A 21,617-nucleotide genomic window follows, 5' to 3' on the forward strand; every position below is an offset into this window, starting at 1 on the left:
GCGAATTCAATATCGTCGACCGCGTATCGGAGAAATACCACGAGACTTCGCAACAGCTACGTTGTTACCAACCCATAAATTGCCTTGTTAAAATGATTAACAATTGTTTATTCATCGTATTGGAATTATTGATTCGAATCGACGAGGCTGTCGCCAGAAGTCTTTTAAGTGGGAAGCACTTTTCTTCTTCTTTGAGTTATCGACTCGCTTATTGCTTCCGCAATATGTCGCCCTTATATCGAAAGTATAGACTACGAGCGAAGTTTTAAGATTGATAAATTCGCCCGGCGGTGAAAAACGAACGAGATGAGTGAACCAACAAAGTTCATTGCGTACTACACACCGTTATGTTATGAAGTTCGGTGGTGAGGGGGGACTGAGGGCAGAGGAAGAAAAGAGAGAGCCACATTCTTCCCGTATGTACTAACTTTTCAAATAGATGCCGGCCGGCAGAGCTTTTTCACAGTGTATGTAGAATAAATCGCAGTTTTCCTCTTTCTTTTCCCTATTCGGCGCTAAGAACCCTCCCGGATCCGGAAATGGGATGCCTCTTGTCGCGACGGCGTGAAAGTCGCCGTGAAACTTTGAATTTGCAATTTACCTCCGGAAGGAGGGCCTTTCCACCCTCCCGCCGCCTCCCGCGAGGCGAACTCGAATTTGTACAAGAAAGATTTACCGTGCAAACAGAATTACGAACTCCGCCGGGCGCGCGGATACGATGACGACGGGTTTTTCCTACTTCGTTTACGTCGCGTGAATTTTTCAGATAAATTTAACACGACCGGCGACGACTACAACACGAAATTGGTAGCGTAGAGGAAGTCAGCGGAATCAACAAGGATAATAATGCCTGCAGCGATAGCCGTGATTACTGCATTTTTTTTCTCTCTCTCTTTCTTTTTTTTATATAAATAATATTTTCAATTCTTAACTTTTTAAATATAACAATATATTGATTTTTATACGTAAACGTCGAGCGATACCAAGTGAGATTTCGCGTAAATTATTTTCATTAAGAATAGATATTAAACCGATGACATGTGATTGGTAACGGGAAACCGATCAAGTTTGACATTAATTGTATCTTGATACGTAGCCCGCGGAAGCAATATAATCGGGTATCGCAGGCCCGACATGCACGTAAAAGGTACAGGGTAATGTGCAGCCCACCCATACACGGGAGGACCTAGTGGCTACACTGGCTAATACTGAATACTCCGAACTTCAGAGAATTTCACCGCTTAATTAATAGGCGAGTTACGTTGCGCTTAATACGCCTCGTTTTTGTACATAAATTGAGTTTCGTATCGATCTCCCGAGACGAAATTATTAATGGGGCGCAAGTTGCACGCTCTTCAGGGTTAACGTAATAATTTATGAAGAAAATTAAGTCCGAACGTTGGGCAGTGTTTTAACGTTTTCGAGGGGATGCAGAGAAGTTAAAAAAAAATAAATATTTTTCTCACTTCAGCGGTCGAAATTAATCGGCTTGATCAATTGCGTGATTGCAATTTAATTTCAAGATACGATGAAGTGGTTTCACGGATTGCGTTCTGCAATGTCAAGTGGAGGATCATCGGTGGGGAGATCGAATGCCGCAGCATCCGAGCTCCCGAGAATTCCATTGCCTGATTGATATGTGTCAAGCCTGCCGCATGCACCATTGCCTCGCGGCCAATACCCGACGGATTGCACACGCCACGTTATAGTCATATCCCCGTATCACGAATCGCATTAAAGCCCCGGCAATCAGATTCGAGCGACGCGCGTGGCCGCGAAGCGCGAGCCAAACTAATCGCGATGGATCCCGAAAATCCTGAAAATCCGACGATTTTCCGTGAAATTGGTGTCAACCGCCACTCAATTTAGAATGCGCGCGACGCGAGAAATGTCTTTCACTCGTATTAGAACAGACGGGGGAAAAAAAGAAAATCCGTAAATACCGCTCACGCAAAATTAAACAGTTCAGCGGTGAAAAAATCCCTCCCGCATATGCCTCGTACGTGTTTAAAATCATTATCGTTCGTTTATAATTTCGTAGAGTATTTATATAAATATGATTGTTTAAAATAAAATTTGAGACATCTCTTATACGAGTTATAGATACACGGTAAGCATACAAGAATACATGCTTAAAAGAATATTTGAATTTCATGTGAAATCCTTCGAGTACACTCGCCCTATTGTGCCAATGTTGACCTGAACTTCGACCTGGTTTGTGGCGAAACACGTTTTACATCCGTGCCTTTTGTACCGCAGAATTTCGAAAGGAAGAGTAATGCTTCTCTCGTTTCTTAAACCACTCGTTATCCACCTCGACCGCCTCTGATCGCAGGGCGCGAAACGGAATAACCGACCATCTCTATAGTTAGAGTCCGATAAACTCTATTACGGCCGTCAACGGCGCGAAAATCCAGAGAGAGAAAAGAGAGAGAAAGTGAGCGATAAAGAGGGCCATTCCTCGAAATCCTCTAATGGCGAGAAAAGTTTACGGTCGGCGGAAATGAAAATCTCGGACGGCAGTATCGACTGACTCCGCCTTCTCGCTCACCCTCTCCCGACCTCTCACCCCTCGCACGTTACATACGTTACGACGATGTTGGTCCACGATGCATGTGCACGATTTGTGTGTGCATGCACGTGTGTACCTTACGCAAACACGCCTTCCACATCTCGAAGCCACCTGGCCCCGGGCTAAGAACGACGTAGATGAGAAAGGGAGGAGGATCGCGAGCAACGTAGGTCGAGGGTGAGATTGACACGGGGTGGGCGTTGACTGCTTGGGTGTTTCACCTTTCGCGCGGTCTTAGACGGTGATTTATTTCGCGATTCACCTCGCTCTCGCCCGCCTCGTCCCGTCGAGCCTTCCACTTCGTCAGGTGGAACCAGCTCCGCGACCGCGACTGAATTCGGCTCTTATCAATCGCGGGAGCCTTGCGGGTTTTGTCCCGACCTGTCGTTGTTCAAGAGCCGCCGCGGTCTTTCCGCGATTCTTGCACACGAGGGCGCATTCAAAAGAGCGCGCTCCGCCCGCGCGATTATACGGTTTCGCAATTCAAACTCACGAGAATGCGGATCCCGTGAGCGCCTGTTCTCAATGAAACCGCCGGGAGAAAATTGGAATCCGGATTTCTATTTTTCCAACGCTTTCCACGGCCCAGCTTCTACTCCGGTTACGTCAGCGCGCCGCCATTTGCGCGGTCAGTGCATGACGGTGAGTGGCGTAGATTAATTAATTAGTCCGGGGCTCGAAGAATTAAAACCGCGAAGTACGTCGGCCGCGGAACTAATAATGAAATTTGCCGAGGCCCGCTGAATTAACACTATCTGAAGCGACTGAATACTTTTGGACGACATGAATAATCGGGCGCGTTTAATTACGAAGAAGTTTATCGATTAAAAAAAAAAAAAAATTATAGAAACGTTTCTCGAGGTCTTCGAGAGACAAGCGATAAATATACGCGTGCGAGCGTACATAAAACAGCACCGTCTCGCCGTCTAATATTAAGAACTCGCGCGGGGGATACGTGGACGAGGCGGATGAAGATTTAATGGCAAGTGACGCGTCTCGACGCGGTTCAACCGCCTGATACATTCCGGTTTTCGATTTTCGATGTGCCAATAATGGCGTTCCCGATCGTCTCCCTTTCAGCCCATCCCATTCCGGCTCCGACTCGCTCTAACTAATCCGTAGTAGTAAATGCGCCGGCCCTCGGCTCTGCCGACGACTGTATGCGAAAATTGAAATCCGATAAAAAGCCCACCGTAGGTAGTCCGTAATCATGGCTCACGTCCGGGAACGCGTCGCGCAACAATATGGACGTTTTTTTAATCGAAACTTTAATTACCGTCGCTATCAAGCGTTGCCGGGGCCAATTGTTCAAATAAATTAAATTGCCAAGATGGAACGCGTACAAGTTATCGGCATATCCCGTGGACTTGAACGGTGCAAATGTTCAATTATAGTTTATACGGCCAATGTAAAATTAAATCTTGAAGATTACGGGGTGGCGGTGCTGGCTCTCGGAACCGATTCGAGGTCGAGGACAATGAGGGTGGGCGTTCAGCTCTGTCGGTGACAAACATCCGTCGGTACCACGTCGCAATATTAATAAACAATTAGCCGGGATGCTGTGTGCAAAACCGTGGGAGAGGGTAGGCGAGCAGGTTCGAAGTGAACGCTGGCTGCTATCTGTCAACCCGCAGGCCAGCCCGCCGAGCAAATAAAGCTGATTAGCCGGGAATTTGTCGGCCACCAGAAGGTGCAGAATTCACTAAGAAGCGTATCGATTTTCCCGGAGCTATCGGTCACTCCCGTCGCATGAATAAAAAATTGCGGCGACTTTCTTTCCCCGCGTTTGTCCCCGATCCGGACATTCTGATTTCTGTGCGGGGAGAGAACGTTCGGGCGCAGAAATTGGGGCTTCCGGGATATCCGTCTTCGGGAAGACGTAACGGAAGCGCTCGAGGAGATCCTCCGTATATCTCGCGTGCCATACGCGACGTCTGTTTCCGCGCGATCTGGTTACCGACCACAAGCCGTTTCGAGGCGAGCCGTTACGTCACGTTTCCGCTTTCATCCGCCTCGTACCGAAACCGCTATCTTCGATTCACCGTCAGACTACCGGCACCGCATCCGCGGCCGCCATGTTTCACGATCCCACCGGGCTACCCGATAATTTCCAACGAGGCTTTTCGAGGCTCTCCCGCCGCGCGCCGCAAATAATTTGTTATACGCCGTAAACGCATCCTCGTGTTTCAATCCATGTTTACCAAAAGACTTAATCGAACAATTTAGGGCGATCGCCACGCGAAAAAAATCCATCCCTCCTCTCGCGATAATCGTGCTGTTGGCGAAGTTAATTATTAATTATGTGCGGCGCGAGATGCGCCGCGCTTTCTCATTTTTACGGGCGGGTCGCGCCCCGAAACAATAACTGATTTTATCCCAGCCCCGTAATTATCAGAAAATGTAATCCGTAAAAGCTTTTTCCGTCCTGAATCGCCGTCTGATTTGACATGTGAAACGGGCGCGATTGCCCGCGCATAGGCGCGATTCAATCCTATTAGCGAGTCACGTGGACGTAGACAAAAGTATTGATCATCGACGAGTTCGGCGGGCCCTCGAGATGCTTCCCTCCCTTTCTCCCGTCCCTTCCCCGCCGTTCCCTTTTACTCCTCTCTTCCGCGCGTCTCCGTTTCTCTCGTTCGTGCGCGATTGCCCCATTGAAATTCCCAGCGCTGCATATTAATGCCGCCATATAAATCCAGCTGCTAACCGCCGCCCTTAGCTTCACCCCTCGGGCGGAGGGAGAGGTATATTCCTTCATCGAGGAGGACCTCCTCGAGTGTGTCGCCTCACCGGATAATCTTACCCCCCCGAAATCGCGGAGTCTTCAAAATTGCGCGTCCCGTAAAAAAACGCTGATTGGCAGAAGAACCGGTATTTAAATATATTACGTCGATGTTAAAGTGTTTTCTTATCAACGTCACGCGCGGCATTAAAAGAAAAAAATTTTTTATTATAAACGTCAAGTCCTGCACGTCCCGTCGAGTAAAGGTTTTTTTTTTATATTTGCATGTTATTCATATTTATCATAAAGTGTGATATATATTCATATCGATATGCTGAAAATTAAGAGGAAAATATTCTAATTTCTATCTCCGTGTTTCACGCGCCCTTTCGTTGTAACTGAAGCCCTTAAATGCTCTGGGCCGCGATTAAATCGATGAATTTGGAGCCGATGGCTCGTAATGTTGGCCATCTTGCGATGAAATGAGCCAGCCACAAGTTGCTCATCCGCAGGCGTTGAAATATTAACGCAATTTCCAACGCGATTTGTTAATTATCGACAGGCGACGTGCCATAATGACTTCGTTGTGCATACTGATTAGAAACCTGTATATAATTGCCGCGGCAGACGGAATCAGCAATATTATTAATTGATACGTTGATTAGAAACTCTAATTGCGCGTCAACTTCTAGCGACTAACCCATTTTCGCTCGTGCACGGGTGCGCAGCTTTCGTCGAAATTAACGAGAGTCTAAATTGATTTGCACGGCAAATAAGATAGCGAGTATTTTCCTGGTCGTTTGAAATAATTTTCCGTAGCTCGAAACTTTCGGTTTTCTTACGTTGAAATATATATTGTTTCGTGCACAACGAATTGAACTGCTCGGACTCGAGCAAAGGCAATTTTTTAACCACTTGTCTAACAGTGGTCGTTAAAATTTACGTGTATACGTGTACGTATGTGAGTGAGAGAAAGAGAGAGAGAGAAAGAGAGGCAGAAAATCCCGTAACTGCTGGACTCGAAATTATCATCCGCGAATTCAGTTCCACATTTGATATCTGCTTCGATTTCGAATACATCTTCTCCCGACAAATTTCGCCGCGTCAGTAAAACTGCCCACGAACTTCGGCGAATTCTCGCCGCTAACTAACGGCACGCGAATTGAAACCGGCTCCGTAATTTATCCGGCTATAAAGAAGAATGCATTTTATTACCCAAAAATACCCGGACCACTTACAGCTCGCACGTGTATCGCGATACGAGATAGAACCGAAAAATATGATCGACCCATCGAGCGCCTCGCCGCGCTCTGCTTTTGCCCAGCAGTTACTTGAAAATGAATTATTAATTAGCCTTTTGAGTCGATATTTCTGGGAAAATGGTAGGAACGAGTTCTTATTAAACTACGTGTTCTAAGTAAAATTATATATATCGCGTATGTAAAACAAATCGGACGGTTAATTAGTTTTAGATTAATATATTAACGACTAAGAAATTTTAAATAATAATTGGTGCTTAATTTAATTGTACAATTAACGTATAGGATCTAGTTGAAAGTAGAAAAGGCCACAGGTCGAAGATTGAATTAACTTCTCTTAGTACGATTTTTGATTGATTTGATTTCTGGCACGTAACATCGATCTTAAACTTTTTTTTTTTGCAGCGTGCGCCTAACAGTACGCTACATACGACATTAATTAAAGTGCTTAGCAAAGCTCGTTATCGTATGAGTCGTTAGCAAGTCCACCGGTTATGTCGAGGTTGCTCGTTTCAGCAATATGACAGCTCGAAATGTTATAAACGCAACAATACAACGAGAACGCAGAGATGCATTCGCACACATGCTTGTTAGTACAGCTAAAATTCGGCAAAAAAAAAAAAAATATTTTAAAATTCCAAAACTCACCGTGTACAATCATGTAAACTGTGAGGTACTCCCAAAAAATCAGTTACGTTGAATTGAGTCGATAATTAAAAATATTCATCCGCAGATTTCCCAAATTTGTCATATTCTTTCAATTTTTTAATTATTTTTGCTTTTTTTTTTGTAGAATAATTCTTAATTGTATTAAAATAGAATCTTTTTAGATGTAATAAAAGCATTTCGTGCCTGTAACATTTAATGCACCAAATTCTATAAAACCCAAAAGCGACTTCGATAACGCTTGTCCATCCTTTTATGTTCGAAGCTCGTTACGTTCATCAAGCCGAAAAGCTTTTACCGAGATTCCATGCCATCAATAAAATAGCCAATCGCCCAAGTAGTATTAACGTCCAGGTGCAGACATATATTTAATAGACCGAAATATTATATTGTCCAGAACAGACACCGTCTGCATAAATTTCTTAAAATCAATACTTCGAAAGGCACAAAAAAATTTTATATAAAACTTGTAATATTTCGATGCCGTGAAAATTCTTATAAGAACCTACGTGTTCTATTCTTCTTTCTTCTCCCGCCACTCTTTCCCCCCCAAAAAACATACATACATATAGCTTTTCGAAAATGTTTCATTCGTTTCATCATCGGCGATAGCCCATTGAGGGAATTCGCGGCGAGTCCGTATTTGAATGTGCTCCGAAGGCAGGAAAGTGCATAATCCCGCCACGAATGCGCAGAGAAGCTAACTGTCCCGGTAAATATTTGAATTCGGAGATTGAAAATTTTAATTAAAGATCGGCTGTATAACCCGACGAGTGAATTCATTGGCAATTAGTAATTAGCGAAATCCTGCTCGACCATAGGCTCGCGCACGTTCGCGCCCGCGACGTGCAAAAACCATTATCCGTACGGCGTTGCGGGCGTACGAGTTCGTTTAAATGAAGGGAATTTTAGCGGCACGCATCGGCCAGCAATAGCGGCATTAAATTTCACAGGCGACTCGCGTGAAATTATTACTCGATTTATCGCAGGTCCGAGATACTTTCAACGCGTCGTCATTTTATAGCGCATCGCCCGTTTATTATACCGTGGCGGAGGATCAGTCGGATCGTTTCTGTCAATAAACCCGCGAGGACTTAGCTCGCAATAAATTACAGGGAGGGGGGGGAGGAAAAAAAAGGAAAGCACCTCGGAAACGGAAGTACGTGGAAGATGTCGTATGACGAAGCTTCTCGAGGACGAAAAGTAGTTGAAAGCGCCGTTTCATCGCGGTCATTTTGACGGAGCTCGCCTTTGGCACAATAGTCTCTCTCTTGTGTCCCGCACTAATTTATGTCGCTTTGAAAAACCGAGATTAAAATCTTGTTTCCGAGACGGAGCGCGAAAAAGAAAAGAGGGCGAGAAAGAATTATTTTTCACATTAATATCCGCGTAATAGTATCCGAGTATTTCCGGCAAAATCGCGACGGAGAATTCTCATTGGGTCTCCTACCAGGCGGTATCGGATTATAGAGGGCTCGAGCAAGTCGTATTATGTGAAATTATATTACCGTTGTGCGGGATTAATTTACACATTCGCTCGCAACGCGCGCAATATCGCGCTCGACGCCATTGTAAATAAAACTCTTTAAACTCGTTTCTCGCGCTGCGAGGTACGTAGATGACAATTTATGCGCGGTGACTTTTTATCGATTACGTTCGCGGTGTTCGAGTTGTTTCAGCGGGATCGGGCAAAGAGACGTCAGTTTTATCGCCGCCCATTTATTCAACCACGTTAACATGCAAATTGGCGTATCGGCTTAAAGATAATCGATGTGATTTACGCGGCGACGTTGAACCACGTAATTACGTATGTGCGTTGCGTGTAACGCAATTAAAATTTCTTTAATTGAGACTCGTGAAAACTCGTCGGGAAGCGGAGGGAGGGCATAAGCCGCGCGAGCAGCATCGGGGCCAGAAATCTTGGCGTAATATTCGGAATCACTGGCGAAGCGCGGCCCGCGTGGCAGATTAAAATTTATGATATAATTACGCGGAGTGTCATTAAGGGGAACGTGGAAAAATGTAATCACGTAAGCCCGCGCGCCGTCCCCGTACACACAATCTACGGTACTTCGCGCCTTGTTAATTACCGGCTGCGAGTATAAAGGCGGACTCTTTTGATCGCGACTTATTAAATTAATGCCGGCGTGTACCTCGAAGACAAAAAAAAAGAAAAAAGAAAAAAAATAAGCGAAGTTTACGACGACGGGAAGAATATTGATTACGATACTGCCCCGGCGTGCCCTTTGCCGCCGATTGTACAGAGCGCTGTAGAACAATACGCTGAAACCTTTGACTCCGCGCGGTAAAAGTGTTTTTATGTTCATTTTTCTAACAAACGGCGAACGTTAAATTAAAATAAGAAAAGCAACGCTGGGACTTTGTGCGGGTTAAAATACCAAAGAAATGTCGAGGGCAAACGGCACTGTTAAACTTTTCTTTAATTTCAAATTAAAAAAAAAAAAAGTAGGAAAGAAAAAAAAAAGCTGACAACGTCCACTAATATTTCTCGGCAAATTCATTCAAAATACGTTAAATAAACCGCATACGGCGGAGGACGACTCATCGGCGATTTCTGGAAACGAGCATGCCAATATTTATGCATAAATGTTGTCGTTAAACTGACAGGATTAAACAACGGGGATGGGAAGCTGACTTTGTCACATCTGTGATTGCGCCAGCCCCTGATCGACGCCGTTCCCCTTTCGCTCTTCCCGCCGCCAGGAGAAGACTTTGCCGCGAAACTTTCAGAATTTCCGGGAGTACACGCCACGTCGAAATTCAGATCGAACTTAACGCGGTGCGGCAAGATCGATCCAACGTTTCCCACCGCGCTGCACCGCGGAGAGAAAACTTTTCTGTCTCATCTTCCACGGCCTTCCACGATCAACTTTGTCTTGAGGGTCCTCCAAGTTTCGCCGCCGCACGAGAATTACCTTTGCTCTCGAGCCCCTCGTTCATCTTCGTTGCAAGAAAAAAGGGGGGAGAAGAGAGAAAGGGGGAGAGCAAGAGAGAATCTGGTGAAAAGTCACCCCCGCGTCTACAAGTAATCGTGATTACGATATAACTAGCGGTAAAAAGAAGGAGGAGGTCGCGAGTTATTTCAATCATTTCGAAGGCTCCCTGGCTCTTAAGAAAATACAAATTGGTAATTTCAGTCGGAATAAAATTACCGGGATAAATAAATCTCTTGTTTAGCGAACGAGTAATGTTGAAGTTGGTGGAATTATTTTACTGCCGTCAAGTACACACGTTTCCCCGAGTGGCGGGGATTAAAAGGATTTGGCAATTACATAGCGTGAGTGCTACGGCTTCATCCAATAAGAGCGAAGCCACCGCGGTACGACCTATAAACATGGGGTGCCGTCAAAGACAAGAAGCCTACTCTCGCGTAGATAGCTTTTCGCAAACCACCGAGCAAAAAGTAGCCTCTAACAGCGAAACACTTCGTTTTATCGAACACAAAAGGCTTAAGTGACTTGCTCCGTTCATTTCCTTCCTTCACCGCCGTCTTTTCCTGATCGGGACGACTCATTCGGTTGTTTCGTAACTTTTAAAGGCCACGTCGTTCAGGCCGAAAGTGTATCGAAACGGCGAGCTCTCTTCCGACTACGCTTCGTACAATCGCAATATTCGAACGTAATGTCCAACTGGAAAGCGATTTTTCCACTTACGAGATAAAGGAGGGTGGCCGGATTGACCGAAGGAACCGATCAAATCGCCGCTGCATGAAAATGGAACAGGCACGGAACCCCCGTCACCCCCCTGTACCTTCATCATCTTACAAAGTCCGTTCAATTTTTCAATGCGCTCATAACCATCTAAAATATCTAAATTAATAAATTTGCAATTTCTTTTCATTGAATTTATTTCGACGTTATCTGATATATTGTCTCAAATATAATACGGACGGAATAATCGTGATGCGCGGTTTGGATTGATCGAGTTGAGTCACGTAATTGCCTGTCGGGCGCGAGATTTTTCCAAAAAATACAATCCCCCCGCGTTCCTTTCGCTCGCCCTGGTAAAACTGTCCGAGGATCACGTTGCGGCGGAAGTGCGCGAAATCTTTCCCCGCTTATGTATCGACAGTCACGGCGCCTGATTCAATATTCGATATCCGATTTTGATTATATTGATTCAATCTCACCACTGAGATTCATCGCGGATCGCGATCGGTTACCTTATATTAATATTATTTCTCCCTCTCGTCGCCCTTACCCCGGCTTCCCCTTTTTCCCCGTCGACTGTCCAGGGAGATTACGAATCCACGGATTTCGGTCTTACAGGAATAAATACGGATGAAAATGGGGTATTTATTAAATCAACGTTATCCGCCCGAGATGGGAAACGGACCTCAACCGTCGCGGCACTTGTTAATAATTAAATTTAATTCCGACACTTTTCGATTACGGGTCTACGTGCACCCAGCTGACCCAACCGAAGAGAAAGGATTCGACGCGGGGCCAATTATCCTGTTTTATAAAAACCACTCGTTTCGTAAATCCAATTAAATGGCAGAAAGAGACTGGGGGAAGAAAGAACGCGGTGTATATCGGAATTATAGAGCTTTGGTATAACAAAATTACGGTCAAACGAAAAAGATGGTGCTATAAAAATATATGCCTCCTATATTAAGCTGCTGCATATTACATCGTTTTCGAAACTCGTTAAAATCAGGGAGATCTCTCCGTTTCTCGCTCTTGGTCTCCTTTAAAACCGATAAAAGCCCCCAACCGAGCGCGTTGCCAGTAGAATTAATGAAGAGTGCGGAGGAAGATCTACCGCGTAACAATTTGCTCGTGAAATAAAAAATAAAAGATTTAAAAAAAAGGAAAAAAAAAAAAGAAAAAAAAAAGAGTTTGCTTTGACATGCGATATCCTGTCTACGACATAGGGGCTATCTATCTATAAAATATTTATTACATTCGCTTAACGCGCATATCGCAATGAAAGCTTCCCCCGGGTCGAAATAACGTCCATTTCGAAAAAGCCGATCATTTCCCGGGTAGGCCGCGCAATCAGCGACGTGCATATACGGCAAACCAATTGCATTATGGCGCGTCACCGGTCGAACTTTCCAACGGTTCGTAACCTGCCTAACTCCCAGAGTTCGACCGGCCGTTAATTGCGAGACAATAATTGAGTTTGAAGACACGCGGACCAGAAGTGTTCCGCCTGACATCGTCAGGTCGCTAATTTTCTTCGAGCAACTGCCGTCCCATCTAGCTCGCGTAATATTTCGAAAACGTTCCCGTGAGATCTCGGCACAATTCTTTTTTCCCTTTTCTTTTTTTCAATCTTTCTTGCTATTTAACTTACGATCTTAGCGTAAAAAATAAATATAATTATATATACGTATACTTTTCATCCGAGACAGTGTTAAGTCAAAGAGCCGAGTCGGCGGCTTGATTTCGTAAAAGATGATGGGTAATCCCGTCGAGTTTAAAGAAGCTGCAGTGTTCAGCTGGACAGAAAGTTCGATGTTTAATTTTAACTTTTGCGGGACTTGTCTGCGGAGAGTTTATCGAGGACACATAACCGGCCAGTGTCTCTCCAGAGACCGCGGATAGGCTGATGACAATTTCTGCGTGCACAGACACGGACTCCTCGTGTTTCTACTTATTGCGACGGCGATGTTATTTATTCAACGATACAGCTTATTTCACTTTTAATTCAAAATGCATTCGCAAGTTTTATTTATTTTAATTGACTTAAAAAAGTCGGTCTTTCCTTCGCGTAAAATACACTTGCACGACGCTGTATATAATATGATATAATTCTCGGCGCAACGTGGTTAGAATTGAGTTACGGAATAAAGTTCGTTCGGATCAATGTTATGACGTTAAAGTATGCCGATATCATTATGTAATAATATAATGCCCACCCGTCTGTTTGTTATTAGCGAATGCAGAGGCCTGCATCTGTTCTCTCTCTCGCGGCCCATAGATTGTGTCCTGTCGCGGGATCCATCACTCTAGTAAGCTGCTCATTTCGCCGAGTAAATTGACTACGTGCGCGAAATATCCTACTCCGCGGTTACTGAACGGCTGCGAGAGCGGACATGGGCGAAAGGCGTCAAGATTAACGCATCTGGGAACAAAACGAGCTCGCCGAAGGCGAGCTGCCATCGTTCTTAAGCGAATACATCCCGAGGATCCTCGAAGACGGCCACGCAACGACGAGGATAAATGTGGTATCCTGCCGCGAGAGATTTACGAGAGAAAATTGAATATCACCCGAGTGCTTGGCAGCTAGTATATTTTTCTGGGAAGTTTCTAAAAATTGGAAGCAAAAGGGCCACGAGATTTTTCTAATTTCCGCGGTATCTTGACGGTATCTCTTCGAGCCCGCGAGACGTAACGAGGAAATTATATAACGACTATAGGATAGCTAGTGAATTACTACTGACGTATTAATGTTTATGAAATTGACTGCAATTTGGTAGTAATTATAATCGTCTGCTCGATATTTTTTTTTTTTTCTCTTTCATGTTTAATATTTACGTTCGATGTATGTAGATTGCATGAAAACCGGCGCAAAAAAAAAAAGAAAAAAATTTTTTTAATACACTCGGGAATCCGGATGCATCCCCCTCGGTTTACTCAGATAATATTTTTTCCGCCGTGCAACCGATTAAAAGTACTTGCCCGTAGGGGCGGGCTTGAAATCTGATTCGAAATCTCATTCCCCGCTGGGAAATAAGTACGGCAAATGAAGGAAGATTTAATAAAAAGAAAATGTATTTTTAGTTATCTTTCTTATACATTCTCGCAGTAACCTAATAATTCTCTTCTTTTTTTTTTTTTTTTTTTTAATTTTTTTATTAACAGGTATTGTTCATCCACTTTGTCAATTATCTTCGCTTCACTTTCGACGAAGCCGCGGATGAAAAGTCGTTCGCTTTCAATAGCAGAACTCGCGATTTTGCGTCGAATCTTGTGCCAACGGTATTTCCTAAATGCAAGGAGCGTTTTCACGTCTGTAAACTCGAATTCAAAATGAAGGTTGGGTCGGTCTCTCACTAGACGCGCATTAATATTCATTTAACAAAACTATCTACAGGGCGGAAACTGCCCTCGACCTATTTCCTATATTACTCACACGTATGCACGTAAAAACGCACATACGGATGTGGAAGTAGGTTATCCCCGCGACATTTCCGCGCCGATGTACTTCATATGCACCTATAAATTATGTGACGGAAAATTCTATTTTCCTCGCACCTCGTTTTATCCCTTCCATTGTTTCTTACGTCTAATAAAGCCCGTATAACTTCGCAATTCCATTTCGCTGTTGCAAAACCGCGCGCTGAGCGAGCCACTTTTTCATTTTTCTTTTTTTTTAATTCTCCGTAATTTAAAATAATATACGACCATATAAATTTTTGCAGATAATTCACCGCGCGATCTATTAAGAAATTGTACGTACCGCGCGCGATAAATCCAACCGCTGTTTGAAGCAAGCGGGGAGAAAAATCAATTAGTTTTATTTTAAGAAGAAATAAGTTGAAACTGCCGAGGATAATTATCGTAAATTATAAGCTCCAGCTAGAACGTCGCTCGATTGATTGGCTAGAAGTTAATAATGCTATTGATAGAATGGTACGCCGAAGTACAGATATGGCATCTTCTGCGGCGACAGCGGCTAGCGTACGTAACCCTAGGTGGCAGAGGCAAGGGATGAGAGAACGGGAGGGAAATCAGTCTTCGGCAACCGGCCGGCGCGGTACATACATGCGGCACATATGAAACTCGACGCACACGACTCTAAAGTCACGTTCGCTAGCTGCCATCAGCGGAGTAAACGCCAAATCCGCTTTCCAGCGTACATTGTCCGATCGAGAGAAACCGAGAAAGAAATCGTGCAACTGGTATTGTTTGGCGATTGCCGAGTGGTCTTGGCCGGGCGCCTAATTATCTCGTCGAACCGCGAAACACGCGTCGTCCCGGCTGTATCATGAAGTAAGGATTGTTTTTGCGCCGTGTATAATTATAGACCAAGCGACCGACCAAAAGCGGTGGGGGGGGGGGGATTCTCTCGATCGAAGCGATCCCTTTTCTCGCCGAGGGCATGCTCGTCTTGTCGCGCAACCGAGGACAATCTCCGAATAGTCCACTCGTTTCTGCTATCGGGCACCGTTTTTAACTCCCTATCGGGAGATTACATCTTTCCCGCGGGTTCGCCGACCTCGGGAAGGCCTCCGCGAATTCGGTCATGCGATATACTATCTTAGGAAATTCGATAACGCAGTTTAAACTCTCCAATTGAAAAATCAACGCGGGGTTCTTGTTCGTTTATTAATAATATCAGTACGGCTTAAATTTACACGTTTCCAGGACATAACGCTCGCTCGTGGATATTTTTCAAAATTATTTCAACGGAGGTTGAGTTCGAAAGTCGTAGATCTCTTTTAAATTCGAATATCGCGTTCCGCATAATTAGTTTAATCGGGTCGCATGTAGTTTATTGTGGGATAAAAAAAAAGGCCAACTTTTTTGACGCACCACGCACGGCAATCGATAAATTCAAAATTGTTCTGATTACAGATTCCACATTTCTATAAAATAAACCAGCGCGAAGCGCAATTAAATGTTTAATCGCCGTAATGAATTAGATGAAAATTAAATCGGATTAAATAATGCAATAGATAACATGTTGATATAAATATATATAGACAAAATGTTTATTTAACGGGCCACCGCTCGCGATTATTTTATATAATTTTATTTCAATTGCTTTTGTGTCGCGCGCTATTTATTTTCCCAACGAGGAAAAAGAGAAAAAAAAAGAAAAAAAAAGGTAGGACTCCGATTTTTAATTCCATAAACAAACTAATTAATTAATTATCTTATTTTTAAAGCACAAACAATAAAAATATAATTTAAGCTATAAATCTATAAACGTGAAATGATGAGTGAGCATTCAATATTTTATTACCGAGTTAAAAAGCAGGTCACTCATAAAATGACCGAGTTTGGCAAAGGCGTAACAAGATTTATGTGATTTATCAGAAACTAAAAATCGCTGTGACCACAAACAATAGCAAACCACATATTCCTAAAAAAATCCACTACGTTTTTATATTATATAAACGTCGTTATAAGTAAAAGTGAAATTAAAGATAATCTGATAACGGAACATGAATCGTTTTTATTCTCTGGTCGAGTAACGGAACGTGTTTTTTACGTTCAATCATTGTGCAGTTGGAAAGAGTTGGAAAGGCGTTTAGGAGACATTTCGCAAAGGCTTGAAATTCACAGCACGGATCGTTAGAACGAGGCGCACTTGTGAACTAAAGCGGCTAAAAATAAAGAAATTAAGTTACGCGACTCCCTTCGTCGCGCCCCTTTGATCTCTAACACGCCGGAATTCGATTTTTCTGCCAGCCCGTTTCGGGCCGATCCGACAAAGTGGAACGTAAATTTCGCGTTTCCTCGCCAATTCGGTTCTCGGTCGGCGCTGGGCGTCCCGCGGTTCATCCCGGACCCTCAGAAATCTTTTCTTTTCCGAGAGAAAGTCCGCGAGCTCTCGTTTTTCATTAAAATATTGTCAACCGCGACTGTCGTAATCAAAAAAAGCAATGCCGAGCGGAGACGTTCATAATGCCAGACTCTTCGCATAATGTCTCGCTCTCGTTTCGAATGTTGCGTCGAAGATGAATGCGGGCGCGCCCGGATGTTGTGAGGACGAAAAATTCCGAATACCTTCCCGCTCGCGGAAACGTTTGACACGAGAATGAGATGCGAGTAATCCGCTTCCAATTTGATTGGTATTGTGCTCTTTGAAGTCGACATGGATCACTCTCGCCGTGAGAGCTCTCATCCTTCATGTCTGATCCGCGCTCCGTGCTACGTACTTTATTCCGGGCCAAGTCTCGCGGGATAAAATTTTTGACGCCGGAGACAAAAGCGCGCGGGTGATAGCGCGCTGCGGAACAGATCTCGACGCTATTGTGTCCGTTTCGGACCGAGTCAAATTGAAATCGGACGGGGGAGTAGTCCACTCGTTCCGCAAAACTATTAACCCGGATCACGCGTGTGACAATGCGCCCGACGTCTCGCAAACGAAGCCCGCGATAAATTACTCGCCGATATTCCCGCGTACGGCATATCCCACCCGCGTCTACGAAATTAGAATTATTTTGCGCGACGGAAATATATTTCGAGCAATCCCGTCGCACTTCGCCCGGAGCGTTTCTCTCGCAAAGAGCATTCCTTCGTCCATCTTTAACGCCCGCTCCGAGACGCACGGGGCGTTTGATAAGATATTTATCAGCGCATTTTGTGGACAGCGTGGAAATTCCAGGCGAGCTGAGATATGCGAGTTATTCTACGCTCCGGTAGCATCTACATACAAGTATACGTGCATACGTGCTCTGCACACACACACACAGACTCTTTCTCTATCGTCATCTTCCTATCTCTCTATCTATCTATTTATCTTCCTCCCGCTCTAGCGGACAAACGGAGGAAGATAACGGAAATACTTCGCCAGCGATAATGACGCCTCTTTTGACAAACGCATACATATGCGCCTGCACGCCCGCGCAAATTTTCTGTCCCTCGTTTATCTATTCTACACCGGCATCACTGTTTCTCTTTCCCCTTCAAACTAACGTAACTAGAACAAAAGTTTCGACGCACACTGTCAACTGCCGCCGCGGCGAAGATAATGTGAAAGCCTCTTTGCACAGCTCACCGGTTCGAATCTTCCTTTAAGGACAAAGCAAAAGCGCGGCGACGACGCGGGAGGCGGCGTCGTGGAGAACTGTTGAATACTGTTGAAAGGGGAAACCTTAATTGCAACTCGATGTGAGACGTGAAGAGAAAGATTGGGGAGACGCGTAATCTAGAAAATGTTATACAGCCCGAATAAGATAATACGAAACGATCTAGCGTGATCCCGAGAAAGTTGCGACCTCGTTTGTAGCTTCCTTTTACGTCCCGATCGTTTTATAATTTTTTCTTTTCCCTCCTAGAAAATCGCGAATTATTTTTCACACCGATTCTTCGTATTTTTCCTCGGCCCTTGATGTTATTACCTTCTTATCGCGCTGTATATAAAATACTTCTTTTCCTGCCGCGGAAGAAGAAGTGGTTTGTCTCAAAAAATACGGAAAAAGATGCAGGAGATGGCGGGTGAATCGAAAAATTTATTAGAACTCGTCGAGGCGGTGGTGATGGAGTCGATGCGTTAAATGCCGAAATATTCAAGGTATTTCATGGGAAAAGCGCGGTGAGAGCAGTCGGTGACCCGATCTCTAACTACGTACCAAGTACACCGCACTCCGGCGCATATTTACCCCCCCGTGTAACACCCGTCTATTTTCGCCGACTGCAAGTTATTAACGGATCCGCGCCTCAAGCCGCGATATCCCGTCGCACATTTGTTGTCTAGATGTAATAATAGTCCACCCGACGATACTATTTGTCGGAACAAACTTGTGGGAGAGAGGCGCGGGTCTGAGCGTCTCCCTTTTAACCGGCGGGATGTGCCGAGGCGACAGATCTCGAAACGCACGCTCTCAATCATTAAGCGAAATATTACGCACTAACCCGGCACCGCTCGTGCCACACGGAAAGCGAAAAACGAGACGGTTCCGACGCCGCGGGGCTTTTGCACGGTCCAAAATCTCGACGGGGGTCGGCTTCTCGTCGATCTGAGCAACAGCTAAGTTACGTAACGCGATCGTGGGGGTAAGAATCGTCGATTCCGTCGAAGCGATCGAGAGTAATCGCCTTGATCAAACGAAAAAAATCATTTTGGAATTATTTTTTATTAGAAAAGAGAGAGAAAAAATGGAGAAAACGGTATTCGCGCATCTCTCGACGGCGTTTGTATTGATAATGACGCGAGCCAGCGATTTTTATGAAAGCGTTGAGTCTCAGAGTGCGTGAATCACAGCTCAGTTAGTTTTAACGCATAACTTAGTCAGTTATAACACATAAATTACCACACCGTGCGCGACGAGAGTTTAAGGAGTTTATAAATATCTGGATTTAGCCGCGCTGCCTGGATGCACGCACGGCTATTGCAAAAAGAGAAAAAAGAACTCGCGAACTGTACGTGACGAACTTCGGCAGTATCGACTTTAGAAGAACGACGATAAATTTTTTACGAGGGTGGAGCGGAATTATTTTGCGGAAAGTTCAATTAGATCTTACTTAGCGGCTATCAGCTAGTTTAAGTTTAATTACGAGCTAGATTCGCGGGTCGTCTGTATAAGTTATAATCGCTAGAGTATTAATGAGTCTATATATTATTTTCGAAGAGCCAGCGCTCGCTGGAAGAATTATAAAAGACGTACGTTAAATGTTGAATAGAAAGCTGGTAAAGACAGGTGCGCTTTTCCGATATTTTACGTAATTAGTTCTGCCGTTTTGAAATTTTATTTCGACCGAGTTGCAAATATGCGGCGTTCATTACGATCAAAACAAGTCGCGAGTGTCCACATGGACCAATATGGAGTCTGCGCGGACGCACAATCATCCCTCGTGTGTGTCCACGCATACATGTACGACATCCACCGTAACGTGCATCATATTCTGATTAAACAAAGCGATATATGTACAAACGTATGTGTCAAGTTTCATCCAATACATCCGCTTAAATAATTTCTAAAACAAAATTTGACTACCGACATTGATTGTCCCGTTTTTCATCCCCGGTAAGATTGTAATCGATTGAGATTGATTGATTGATTTTTACGATATCGATAAAAATTGTATCGCATTTTCAATTATAAATAAAACGTATAATTACGAGAGATGTTATTATTCAGTTCAGTCGAGATAATTAATATGCAATTCTGATCAGTGCTTTCCTCACCTGAATAAAAACTTATGATTTACCTGTACCGATTAATACCAGCACTCGTGTGCATTTTCCAATTAATCGAAAAAACCTTTGGACCGGTCCGGAGAGCACTGATCTACGTGACATAAACGACCAGTATCACGCGATACAGTCGCGTGCGGTTGTAAAAATAGTGAAGCTGAAGAAGTAAGTAAACTTGCCAGTGACGATTAACTCTGCGTACAGAAGAGGGTGAATCACGACGTTAACCGGAAACGTCAACGGCAACGACGACCGACGATTGCGGAGCACTGATCGACTTTGGACCCGACAACGTGGCGATCGAACCGCTGGCCACGAATCGTGATGTCGGCGAATGGGTCGATTGGATTAGGTCGGTCGGTTGGTCGGTCGGTCGGTTGGTTGGTAAGAGAGAAGAGAGCGAAAGAAAGAGAGAGAGAGGCAGAGATAGAGAAGAGAAAACAGGTGTAGGTTCTGGACCTGGATCTGGATGATGGTACGTGGTGCGACAGGGCCGGGGGCTGACGCGACACTGCTCGTGGGCGCGTATACGCGCGCACGCCGCGCGCAACCGCCGGCGCGCATATCCGGCCCTCGTTCATGTGCGCCGCCACCGATATAGCCAATCCCGGAAGCTGGATAAGGGTACGTCGTAGCGCGCGCCCGAAGATCGCGGGGTAGGTCGAGTGACCGTGGAATTTCGAATCGGATCGACGCCGCCACGATAAGCCGCCCCCGCCGAGGAGCGTGTTACGAGCGCACCGGAAGTGAAGTGGTTTCTTCCACGGACGAAGGCGACGCCGTTCTCCAGTCGGGCGATCCGTTCCGGCTCGAGTCCGCTATGCAATGGGCGCTTTTCAATTAGTGACGCAAGTCGACGATACTGATGGTAGCATCAGCCTATCATTTTTTTCAGCAACCGGTGAACAACGCAGACGAAAACGTGACTGTGTCGACTTGCATCACTAAATGAACCTAACGAAAACCACCCTTCTAAACTGATCTCACGGAATATATTGCGATACAGCTAATACGCATGTTAAACATCCTAGCCCGAATATTCCACAAACTTGACTTCTCGTTAATTTTTTTTTTTTTTATATCTAATTTAAATCGTTTTAACTCTTTACTGGGTAGACCGCGTTTAACAACGAGTAAATTCCAAATAATTATCAACGAGATTACGCAATACTCACGATTAAATAGTTTTTTTCTATCGATAGCGAGAGAACAGTTGTTAGTCAAAGTAAAAAAAAAAAAAAAAAAAGAAAGCGTCTGAAACTTTCGTCAGAGACGCTCGATTAGAATCAACAAGGAAGTTCGCAACAGGTGAGAATGTTCGTCTTGCATACGCAATGATCCTTTCGACACGAGACTCTTCCCTGATTATTCGGATAGCGTTGAAATCGGTTATCGCAGCGCTCTACCTGCCGTTCGACTGATAATCAAAGACAATGCCGTAATCGCAATCGCTTGTGAGCTTCGGCAGTACAATCTAAAAATAAACATTTTCGTTTATCGCAACTAATGCTCGCGACGTAAATTCTGAAGTCCTCTCGGCTACGTTTCCATTTCGCTG

The 21,617-nt window shown here is 44.6% G+C and overlaps 1 protein-coding gene across 2 annotated transcripts in view; it reads right to left on the minus strand.

The window, feature by feature from the left end:
• Nucleotides 1-21,617, minus strand: part of Mub (poly(rC)-binding protein mub) — a 113,554-nt gene that overhangs the window by 58,952 nt on the left and 32,985 nt on the right. The window contains exon 1 of one of the 2 annotated variants that reach the window (XM_070668804.1): nucleotides 20,239-20,568. The exons of the other annotated variant lie outside the window; for it this stretch is intronic. The gene's annotated coding sequence lies outside the window, so the exon portion shown is untranslated. Of the gene's footprint in view, nucleotides 1-20,238; nucleotides 20,569-21,617 lie in introns of those variants that run through there. 2 annotated transcript variants of the gene reach the window in all.

This window comes from Cardiocondyla obscurior, linkage group LG18, assembly GCF_019399895.1.
Source record: "Cardiocondyla obscurior isolate alpha-2009 linkage group LG18, Cobs3.1, whole genome shotgun sequence".
In the NCBI taxonomy this organism is placed as follows: Eukaryota; Metazoa; Arthropoda; class Insecta; order Hymenoptera; family Formicidae; genus Cardiocondyla; species Cardiocondyla obscurior.